The 12,596-nt window shown below is 43.4% G+C and overlaps 1 long non-coding RNA gene across 1 annotated transcript; it reads right to left on the bottom strand.

The window, feature by feature from the left end:
- Positions 1 to 5,715: 5,715 nt before the first annotated feature.
- On the bottom strand, positions 5,716 to 6,586 carry LOC124697340. The gene is made up of 3 exons (XR_007000780.1): positions 6,493 to 6,586; positions 6,242 to 6,409; positions 5,716 to 5,880 (listed from the first exon to the last, which is right to left on the bottom strand). It is a non-coding gene; the product is annotated as an uncharacterized LOC124697340 (long non-coding RNA).
- Between the last annotated feature and the right edge of the window lie 6,010 nt (positions 6,587 to 12,596).

Below are 12,596 nucleotides of genomic sequence, written 5' to 3'. Positions count from 1 at the left end.
TTGTTGCATCCTTTATTGGCTGCCGTCCGTGGAGGGGTTGTTGGCCATCGTGCCGTTTTGATTGGTTGTGGATCTGGGCTACATTTGATGTGTTGTGCAGAGTATTGTGGCGTGATGTGTGGCACTTCCAAGTCGGTTCCTGCCCCATCTCTGTGCTAAGTTTGCTTGCATATTGTTGGAACCAGATAGCTCGCTTGATTGTGAACTAGTTTGGTTCGTGACTTCGTGTCCTAGTGTCATCTCGCCTGGCATGGAGCGTTGCAACATTGTTATGTTGCTGTCCTAGAAGTGCCTGGGGTAGCCTGACCTGGAGCAGCTAGTGAGGTGATTATCTTGGCTTTTCAATGTTATTGGTATAATTCAGATTTTTTTTTTGTTAACTGTCAGAGCTCTAATGACTGATATTTTACATTCCTTTACTATGGGGCTCTTGCAGTGTCATGCACCTTCTGACTGTCAAGGTTCGTCCGTTTGTACACACAATGGATAATCAGGTCGCTGGTTGGTTCATGATGCTGCCTTTATATTTTGACTCTTCTATTTGTGGCAAGTTTAACCTGTTCTTGGTCATAGGTAAATGCAGACTCTTGGCTTTATTCCAGTGTTTTGTGTTTTGTGTTGACCTGTGATTCTTGTGAGCTCATATAGCATCTATAATATGTATGTTGATGCAAAGGTATATGATCAAAACTGAGCTTAATTCTTGCATCATTTATGTTATTGGAGAACATATGCTTGCAGTTACAGTTTTATATCTCATTATTGGAACGAAACAGTGTCAGTTCACCTGCAGTCTCTGGTGTGAGAGCCTTATTTTTTGTACAAGCTCTGTAATTTGTAACTGATGCTATTGTATCAATCATGCAACCACACATGTTATGACTAGAGGGTCCATCTCCTAGGAAGTTAGTGGCGGCACTCCCTAATCTGTTGGCTTGTTAGCATTTGTCTTGATTGCGTGGACGATGGCAACACCTCCAGTTCGTGCTCCATCCTCTGCTGATTGTTTTCCCTCTTTTGTTCTTTCCTTTTTTTTTCTATCTTGATTTCTACTTTGTTGTGCTAACTTGACACTGTTTACACACAAAGGATATCAGGTCGCTGGTTGAATTATGATGCTGCCTTTATATTTTGACTCTTCTATTTGTGGCGAGTTTAACCTGTTCTTGGCGAGTTTAACTTTATTTCACTGTGTTTGTGTTGAGCTGTGACTCTTGTGAGCTCATATAGCATCTAAAATATGTATGTTGATGCAAAGGTATATGATCAAAACTGAGCTTAATTCTTGCATCATTCATGTTATGGGAGAACACATGCTTGCAGTTGCAGTTTTATATCTCATTATTGGAATGAAAACAGTGTCAGTTCACCTGCAGTCATCTGGTGTGAGAGCCTTACTTTTTGTACAAGTTTTACTGTAAATTTGTAACTGATGCTTTTGTATCAATCATGCAACCACACATTTTATGACTAGAGGGTCCATCTCCTAGGAAGTTAGTGGCGACATTCTCATGTCTAAATCTGTTTGCTTTAGCATTTGTCTTGATTGCGTGGACGATGGCGACACCTCCAGGTCGTGCTCCATCCTCTGCTGATTGTTTTCCTTCTTTTGTTCATTCCTCTCTTTTTTTCTATCTTGATTTTTTACTTTGTTGTGCTTACTCGGCATTGTCATGCACCTTCTGACTGTCAAGGTTCTTCCGTTTGTACACACAATCGATAATCAGGTCGCTGGTTGGTTCATGATGCTGCCTGTAGTTTGACTCTTCTATTTGTGGCAAGTTTAACCTGTTCTTCATCATAGGTAAATGCAGACTCGTGGCTCTATTCCACTGTATTTTGTGTTGAGCAGTGATTCTTGTGAGCTCGTAAAGAATCTATAATATGTATGTGGATGCAAAGGTTCATGATCAAAACTGAGCTTAATTCTTGCACCATTTATGTTATCGGAGAACACATGGTTGCGGTTACACTTTTATATCTTACTATTGGAATGAAAACAGTGTCAATTCACATGCAGCCATTTGGTGTGAGAGCCTTATTTTTTGTACAAGTTGTACTGTAATTTGTAACTGATGATGCTGTATCAATCATGCAACCACACATTTTATGACTAGAGGGTCCATCTCCTAGGAAGTTAGGGGCGACACTCCCTGTCAGTAGTATCTTTGACAACCAATTTGGTCATACTGTACTGTAAGCTACTAAATGAATGGTTCACTGAGTTTGTTCGTAAAGGAATTTAAGGGCTATGTACTCAGTATTATCACGAGGGACGGATCTAGGGAGCAAACGCGGGCTGGATAGTACGCCCCAGCCCTCACCCAGAAAAGGAAAGTCCACACCATCCCGCTATTCTATTTTTGGTAATTCATCCCGGTCCGGTTTGGGTAGGCACCTGCCGCGTTCCACCCAACCCGATGCACGTGCACCACACAGGAAACATCATGTCCCGTACCTATCCGGTTCCCACCAATTGCTTGGCTGATTACACCATAAAAAATCTGGTTCCCAAAAACGAGAATATGTGCCATCATTTGAACTAGTCATTTAAGACGAGATATTGTACTAGTTGTACCACCTACACATAATCTGACAAAAAACATCGAAATAACCAGCTGTATTTGAACTCGTCATTTAAGACTCACTCCAAAAAACAGTTGGGTGATCTTAAAAAAAGGCTGTTATTGCTAGCTTAGTGCAAATTTGACAATTCTTGTCGTTTCTCCTTATTGATCTCCACTTGTATATCATCCGGCATGTCTGAAAACAGAATTGCAACATGACAGAAAAGTTATACTCCGTACTACAACTTATTGAAAATACAACCGAGCAGGGAAACAAAAACCACAAGACTTCCTCGAAATATGCAACAGCTTAGTAGGATCCATCAATGAATTTACTTTATAACGAAAAGCAATTTAAAATGGGGATAAAAAAATGCCATGTCAGGCAGGAATAACACAAAATAGTGGACACCCATCCAGCCAAATAAAAGTATAGAACAATAGGTAACCTAATTAAAATAGCTCAGCAAGTTAATCTTATGATTCCATTTCATATATTTGACACAAATAATAACTACGATATCTCACCGGATCAGCAACTTAACAAGTAACCCTGTGTGCAACAACATTGTATATACAACTTGACATTAAAATAATACAAAATTAGAAGCAAGGTCGGGGTTTCACTACAATTATTTTCACGCCGTAAAAACACCGATATCTTGCCCAATCGGCAACTTAACAACCAATAGGCAACTCAAGAGAAACTGCTAGAGAATTTAACTATAAGGCTACGGTGGTGCCATTTTCATATAAACAACTAGTACAATATCTCACCGGATCAACAACTTAGCAGTAACCAGTGTGCAACTTAGCAGCAACCTATATGCAACTTGATAAATAAATTAGGCAACATATCTCTACACTTGCTAGTGGTATTAATCACACTAGGTTTACGCTTTAAGAAATCACCACACGCAAACGAACCACTTTGCAAATGGATGAGGGCACAAAGACCACCACTATCGTGTCACATATGGTGGTACTAAGTTAAGCGATAAAGTATGATACCAAATCAAAGTTGATATGTGCAGAGGAGAAGATCCAGGAGACCAATTTGAATTTCATGAGGACACCCTTCCTGCTCCTGACCTCGACTGGTTTTGGCAGACATGAAGAACCACCTACCGCTTCCGTTGGTAACAAGCATGCATAGCGGAGAACATGCACCTGGAAAGTTCTGGAAACAAGATCACAAACAAGAGCAAACTTAGTGGGTAGAAACCTGCAACTTACTTGTATGCTACGTACAACAAGAGAACAAGCATTACACATCCAGTTTTGTAGCAATAAATTCTAGGTTTTCTTTTTAAGTAGTTAAATATTGTAAAAGCAAACTTAATAGCATGGAGTAGCAACTTAATTTTGTTGACAGAAACAACTTAGGTATGTTGCAAAAGCAACTTCATATATGTCGTGAAACTTAATTAACTATTGTAAAATAAAACTTAATAGCATGGAGTAGCAACTTAAGTTTGTTGAAAGAAACAACTTAACTATGTTGCAAAAGCAACTTAATATATGTTGTGAAACTTAACTAACTGTTGTAAAACCAAACTTAGTAGCATGGAGTAGCAACTTAATTTTGTTGAAACAAACAACTTAGCTATGTTGCAAAAGAACCTTAATAGGTAACTTATTCAGATCAGATGATTACTTGGTAAACCGTAACACAACAATAGCCCCTAAGTTTATTGGATAACGTGGAAAAACAACTTGAGAGGGAAGGTAAGCAACTAAATGAGATGGAATAAGCAACTTAATTAAAGGTATGAGCAACCAAATTGGCAGGGGTCATCAACATATCTAAAAGAGACTACAACTCTTCTATTGTGAAAACTTAACTAAACATGATATTGCGGAAAAACAAAACTTGATAAAAACCGAGCAAGTAAAACAATAATTAAAGGTATGAACAATTAATTTTCCAGGGATAAACTAAAAGAGACCAAAAACTCAATACTATTGTGAAAAATTAATTAAACATGGATATTGCAGCAAAACATAAATCAATACAACTGAGCAGTAAACAACTTAATTTAAGGTATGAGCAACTTAATTACTGAGAAGAAACAACTTAACTAAAAGTGAGTAGCAACTCTACTATAAAAGAAGAACCGTGGGGCATTAGTGAGTAGCAACTCTACCAAAAAAGCCCATGCATATCAGAAACATGGGACTAAGCAACCGGATTATTGACCTGGAACTTCTCATATGTATGGCCAATAAATTACATTCCAGAAAAAATGGTTGTTGTACATCCAACTCATCTCTGAAGGACAACTTAATTTCTATGAAAAACAACTTAGTGAGATGGCAAAAAGCAACTTAATTAAATCAGCATACTAATTAGGTATGTCAAATAAAACAACTTAGTTAGAATCGGTATATAATCGACGGGGAAAACAAAAAAAACAACTTAGTTTAAAATCTAGTGTACAACTTAATCTTCATGAAAAAAACTTAGTGAGATGAAAAAAGTAACTCAATTAAATCACTATGCTACTTAGGGGCATTTGATTATAAAACAAAACTTAAATTGAATCAGTATGCTACTTCGGGGGTATTTGAACAACCACTAGGTAAGTTAATTTGCAGCCTGCAATTTGCAGCATAGTGCGTTGGAGGCTAATAATCTAGGCAACATGAATAACTTTTAGTAGGCATCAAAGTAGATGATTTATTCTCCATAGAAATATATAGCAGCTAACTCAGCATAATGAAAATCAACATAGCGCATGAATGAGAGTGTATGCAAAAGTAACTTAAGAACAATCTTTCTGAATAAAAATTGTGTGTATGCTAGTTAACACATGTGTGAAGTAACAAAATAATGGATCCATAAGCAACTTAGAAGACATGCCTCGATGAAACCCTACCTGAGCACTTAACCACCTCAATATGAAGTACTGTGTTAAGCATCAAATATCTAATCTCACACTAAACATAGTAGATTTTTTTGTGTGGGAACAAAAATGAAAATGGCACCGAAAAATCCATTCCGATACCCCAAAAAGTTCACCATCCGTTTGCTCCTGAAATCAACATCGCATGTATACCCTCCCTCCTAATTGCAACAAGAGAATGGATCAAGTTTTGGGAATATACCGTCAATTTCATGGCGGAAATGTCTTCAAAGGCTCGTCAACGATGACGGGCATCCCATGCCCTTTCAAACGCTCATACCTCTATACAGTGGACACATACAGTATCACCGGCACAGTGAATCACTAGTGGGGCGAAAGCCATTCCATCTCCGGAGGGAACTTAGCATCGTCTTCGACCACTACCCCATACACATCTTCCCTTGAACCTAAAACGATGTTTTACTGTCAATGTATGTTTACTGACTCAAAAGTCAAAATGCATCGCATCACAAAAGTTTGACTCATACTTTGCTACTGTAAGAACCATCAGGTTGTAACAGAATAGCATTTTTTTAAAGTGAGTATAGTACTAGTAAATTACTAATGCTTGTCTATCAGATGGCATGTGGAACTGAGGCGTACGGTCCAATCTGGTAGCTTGAGTTGAAGCCATGGTGTTTGGTTAAATCGGCAACTCATCCTGTGTATAAAGAGATCAGTGAGAGATACATTAAGCCTACCGAAGCAAGCAGAAAAGAGAAATCTACTTGGGAACGCTACATCACATGACTTTCTAGCATCACACACCTGATCTATCGCACACGCCGGCAAGGCGAGGAAACGCTGCACCACCACCAAAATTAGTCATCGTGGCCGCCGTTGCCTCAGCTAGACGTTGCTCCGCACCTGCCCCATATCACGCGCTACTTGTCAACGACCCCGCTCTGCTGCGATTTGCCGCCACCGCTTGGGATCCTGATGCCAAGGAAATCACAAATCAAAGAAAATCAGATTCAGGCTCGTTGGACAGCTCCAGCGCGGAATCGAACGTCACTAACCTCCAGATCTATGGAAGTTGCTGCCGCGGAGAGAAACCGCTCCACCCCAGTCAAATCGGCCGCTGCGGTCGTCAGTGCTGTGGATAGACGCCGCTCCAGCGCCGCCCACATCGGGCGCTCTCGACCGACTGCCTCGCCCCGCCTAGTCCACATGGAGCAATCGCGGATACCGCTGGCGTGTTTCACCGCCGACGGTAAGGGATGGATGTCGAGGAATCAATGGAGCCATGGCCATTGAAATGGGTGAGACAAGCACTCGTCCGAGGAAGAGAGAAAGGGGATCCGGGAGGGTAAGGTGGAGTCCCCAGGTGAAAGCTGTCGGGACGGAGACGCCGGGCGCTCGTGATTGACTCGATCTGACGGTTAGGAAGCGAGGGCTCGATGGAACAATTCAGCCACCGTGCACTTTTTAGCACTTAGGTTAGTCTAAGCATTTATTTTCAGATGTTTCCTATTCCTACTGCTAAGTTAGCACCATCCTTTAATTAGGAGCAAATTAACCCCTCCTGAGTTCCTTCCACATCACCCATATCATCTCGTACGTGATCGCTTTCGCAAGCACGCGACCGTCCGTAAGAGGACCGGGCAATGTAATTAAGGAAATACTCACCCAGCAACACGTGATTGCGCTACGTACAAAAAAATTCCCCTTGTTTCTCAACCTCTGGGGTGTGGAAAAGGCTGGTGTGAACCTCCTCAACTATGGGCAGAATGTACGCCCTTGATTGGTCCTCGATCATATATATGCGCAAGAAGTCTTAAATTGTTATTAAATGTATAGTATCTTTTGGTTGCTAGAAATTAATCTCATGAGATGTTTTTTGATTGGACTTGTTAAATGATGACAATCTCCACCTAAGACTAGCCCCAATAGGAGTATCATAAGTAGTATCATGCATGCCATGTTGGCAAAAATCTGATGTGTCATATCAATTAATGAGGTGAGAGATGAGAGTAGTATCATAATATGATACCGTATCATGACACATAAACCAAGAAAACTTCATGACAAATACATCATGTACACACATTTGCATTGAGATTCTACAAAACATTAAATATGACATAAGTATGATACCATATTATGATACTATGCATTGTGGAGATGGTATCACAAACTAGTATCATGTACATAATACTAGTGTATACTAGTGTATGATACTTCTCATTGTGACTAGTCTAATACCTTACAACTAGACGATGCACAATTTTATTTTTTATTTTGCTCTTCCCCAAAGTCGAGTATCTTTAATGACAATATCTTCAGTGGTATTCAAACTAGCCTTTATAGGTGTAGGAGGAAATTCAAGGATGAGCTAGCACTTTTAGTTCACCAGGCGGAGAGGAAGGGATATGTCGAACTGCCAGATTGGGTGAACAATTTCAGATGGGATTAGGTTCTTCTTAGTTTGGCCTAACTCCTTGTACTTTAGTCTCTAGCACCTAATTTAGCTTGTACATAACTCTTTATTTAGAAATCTTTAAAAATATATACATTTTAGTGTGTCACATAAAGACAAACAGGCTAAACACATCGACGAAATCATGGGATGTAACTTTGCGGGAACACAATACATATGAATGACATCAACAAAAAAGCATTGTTCGCTTCTCACAAACTGTAGCCAATATTGTTATGCACATGATTCATATGCACGGAAAAGTGTGCTATGCGTATGCCTTGGAGCTCGGCTAAGCTGCGGTCACAGGGTATATATTATGGGCCATATATAGGCATCACACACGATTCATGTAATCCGTGAACAATTAGGGGCATTAAAAGGCTGATTTGTACAAGTAAACATATGTAGGCTGATTTGTACAGTATGGGATATATCACTCTAGATATGTTATGTCTAGGCACCTGGCACCCCTGAAAAGAATAATAACGTAGGACAAAATTGCACAACAACTCGATCACCTCACGTGGGTTGTGCATCTAGCCACCTACATGACGTGCGATAGATGCAGGCCTAGCAGTGTAGCCCCTTTGCCGTAAATAAGTGTCACAAGTTTGTGTAAATTCGTTTGAATCTAGACATGTTTGTAGATAAATCTACAACACTTACTTTTTACACGGAGGGAGTACAAAGACAGCAAACCAAGGTGATCAAGGAGGCCTATCGGGTGACAATCCAGATGATGATGATGCACTTGACTGAGGGCTGTTGTGCTAGCACGGGATGCGAGAGTGTCGTTATGTAGTTAAACCTTTAGCAGTTCCGCTGGAATACTAACCTCCAAAGGTAAAGGGTCGGCACACTGAATTGCTGCCTCTCCACGCCCACCTACATCATGTATCCCCGACATTGCTCATCCAATGGTGCACCTTGTGTCGTCTGCTCCGGCTTAGGACCATGCTAGTTGTCTTTGTCCTTCGCTTTCCCTTCCTACTAAGCACTCATTTCCAGACGTTTCCTATTCCTTACTGCTATTCCGCTAAGGTAGCATGGTCCCTTCTTGGATTGTTTTTGGGCATGGTGACCCTTAACAAGCGACCAGGGTTCTTCCGCCACAACATCCCGTGCCATGCGTGATGGCGCTCGCAATAGGACCGGATGATGTAAGGACATGGCGGTTCCAAACTTCTTTCGGTTATTTTTTTTAGAAAATATTGGTGAGCTTCCTCAACTATGGATAGAATGCACACACTCGTTTGGTCCTCGAACATATATACCAGCAAGAAGTCTCAAATTGTTAATTATGTAGTCTCTTTGGTGGCTCCAAGTTAATTTCAGAGACACTTTGCATTGAAGTTGTTTTTAAATATTGACCAGCTCCAGCTACTACGCATTCAACCAGACTAAAGTCCTATTTATTTGGACTTCCGCTTCTGCTTTTAGAGCTTTTAGAGGTCTAAAAGTGGAAGGTCAAACAAACAGCAGGAAGTGGAAAAGCGCTTTCCCCAACCCCGCCGCCGTCCTCCTCCTCTGCCCCCGTTCCCGGCCGCCGCCATCCAAGGCTACTCCCGCGCGCCCCCACAGCCGTCCCCGACGCCGCGACCGTCCTCCTCCCCCGTCGGCCCCGTCCTCTTAGCTCCGCAGGTCTTCCCCGTCGGCCGCCGTCCTATGCGACGCGTTGACCTCGTCGGGAAGTGCCGCTGCTGCGCCATGGATCTTCCCCACTGCTAGACGCACTTCTCTGGACGCTGCCTCCAGATTTGCTCAGAAGCTGAGCCAAGTGTAGTTCGATGCTAGTAGTTGTAAAAAAATAAGTCTACTCCTGTCTTTGATGGATTGTAACAACTCAATATAATTGTCCTAATAATCTTGCATATCTAACCAATCACTCCAAATATAGCCGGTACGAAGGGAACATTTTTATTAACTAGATTTAGATGGGTGTCTTGGCGCACCATCCCGTGAAGGCAAAATACAAAAATGTTTGTCGTGCATAAAAGAATACTTGAGTATACAAAGTTCATAATGGTTAATTTGTTAAAAATATATTTGGTTTAGAAATAATTCAGGTTTTTTTGCGCCTTCACGGTCCTCCTGCAAACTCGACCCGTTCCTATCATTTATATTTAATATGGATAAGTCTTGTAAAACAGTCAGAATTAGTTGATTCGTGTTAAATTAGCATTTATACAACTTCTTCAGCATTTAGGGGTATTTTAGAGATTTCACCTTTCATAACAGCTACAACAGTCATTAACAACACTCCTGCCAAATATCAAATCTCTGCTTCTCACAACTGCTTTTTCACATCTCAACAGCTACAGCTGCTTCTCAAAAGCTACAACCCAAACAAATAGACCCTAAGTATTTGTCGATCACATCATGGTTTGCGTATAGTGGATCAAGAAATAAATGAAATTGTTTGCTAGTTCAGAGCATCTCCAGCCGCGTCCCCCAAAGCGTTCCCCAAAGCGATTTGGGGCGCGCCGGACAAAAAAACCGTTCCAGCGTCCCCCAAAGCCCATTTTTGTCCGGCGTGCCCCCATACGGTGTCCGGCGCCCCGAGCCCATCCCCGTCCCACAGGGGACGCACCGGGGACGCCGGACACAACGAAAAGCGAGGTGGGGAGTGGCAGGGCCGACTCGTCAGCGGTACAATAAATTTTTAACCTAACCGTCGCCTACCTCGCGACGGAAGTTATTGGCGGTGCAGTTCCCGCAGCGACGCAGCGACGGTGCAGTTCCCGCAGCGATGCAGCGACGCGTCCCGTCGCGCCTAGCTCTGCGTGCCGGCGTTAATGCGTGCCACCGCTCCCCGCCTCCCTCCGGCCTATAAAAGGGCCGCCTCTCATCGTCCCTCTCACACACAAACCCTAGCGCCTCTCTCCCAAACCCTAGCCGCCACCATCTCAACAAGACTCGACGCTATGTCCGGTAGAGGCGGAGGCCGACCTCGCAGCCGTGGTCGTGGTCGTGGTCGTGGCCGCGGCAGAGCTGAACGCTCGCCGTCGCCTTCCACACCGCCGGCTTCATCATCGTCGGAGATGGACGTGGAGCCGGACGTGCGCTTCGAGTTCGTCCTCGTCCTCAAGGGCGACCCGCGCGGCATCCAGAGGCTGCCGGACTCCTTCGCCGACTACGTCGCCGGCGACGATCGCCCCCGCACGATGCATCCGCGGGAGGCTGCGGGAGGCTACTACCGGTGGATCGTCGACGTGATCTACGACGTGCGCGGCAAGATGTACCTCAACATCGGCTGGGAGAAGTTCGCGCGGCACCACAGCCTCCAAGCCGGCTTCATCCTCCTGTTCTCCTACTTCGGCGGCAGGGACATGAGCGTCAGGGTCTTCGACGAGACGCGGTGCCGCCGGGACTACCACGGCGACAGCACCGACGAGGAGGACGACTGAGTGTTCTTTCTTCGCAGCGAACACGTGCACGGAGGTTTCCGGATGTTCGCCTCCTCGGTAGAACCAACAAGGGCACCATCCTCCCGCTGGATTTTCTAGTTTAGGTGACTCGGGTGTGCCCTCGAGTGTTCTTTCTTAGCAGCGAACATAGGAAACCTTCGATGCACGGCCTAGTTAGGTTTAGTTTCTTTGCAAAATTTTATATTTGTGTCCACGACGGTTCAAACTATGTATTAGTTTGTGGAAAATCATGTGCCTAACTGTGTTTTCGTGTAAACCACGTTCCAAATTATGTATTAGTTTGTGGAAATTGAAATAAAAAAATCAACAAAAAGTATTTTAAATGTTTGGGGGCGGCGTTTGGGGGACGCGGCTGGGGAGCGACGTCCCTCAAAGGCGGCATGAACAAAACACGTCCCCCAAACGCTCAATCCGGCGCGCTTTGGGGGACGGTTTGGGGAACGCGGCTGGAGATGCTCTCACCCATAATTGTAGGGAGTACCTCCACAAGTGTGTTGAGAAAACTCTCTTTGCAAGACAGCATTTTCTGTGCGGTGTGTGTAGGGAGGACTGATTTTCTGAACGGCAAAGTTGGCATACAGAGTTACAGACACTCAAACAGTCAAACTACATAGAGATGGACCAGGTATATATTTCCGTTGAGAGATCAATGGAAAAGGGCTTGATGGGTTGGAAAGTCCATAGAGAACGACTATATGGAGGGTTTTGGATGCACTAGTTTTTTTGTTTTTATGGAAAGGACACGTAGAATTTAACGGCACTTGTATCACTACTGTATGCTACGAAGAACGTTTCCTTGTGACTTGTGTGTACAAAGCAAGGCCAGGCAATCTATATGTACGGTGGTTGAGGAGGTGGAGTGCTTTCTGGTGTCTATCCACACGATGTACTGTACTTGATTGAAAGTCTCTGCGCGACTGTCGCACTGTATTATGAGTGTGCTGCTCATGTAGGAACCGGCGTCCCAGGTACTGACGTACAACGTGCATCACACGCGTGGCTCGTCCAACATGTACCAGTGCAACTCGTCGTCCAGTGTGCATCACCATCGCGGCTCATCCAACAGTGCGTCCGAGATCGGCTGTTAGGACTTGGGACCCTGCACGTCGTCCTTGTCCTTTGGCTCCTCGTTGTACTAAACATTCATTTCCAGATGTTTCCTATTCCTACTGCTAAGGTAGCATGGTCCCTTCTTGCGCTGTTTTTGGATTTGACTACAGTGGCGGTCCTTAAAGAGAAAACTCCTTCCAAGTTTGTCCCACACGATCCTGTA

This window comes from Lolium rigidum, chromosome 3, assembly GCF_022539505.1.
Source record: "Lolium rigidum isolate FL_2022 chromosome 3, APGP_CSIRO_Lrig_0.1, whole genome shotgun sequence".
In the NCBI taxonomy this organism is placed as follows: domain Eukaryota; kingdom Viridiplantae; phylum Streptophyta; class Magnoliopsida; order Poales; family Poaceae; genus Lolium; species Lolium rigidum.
The sequence above is the reverse complement of the archived record's forward strand: the minus strand, read 5'-3'. Positions and strand labels throughout refer to the sequence as shown.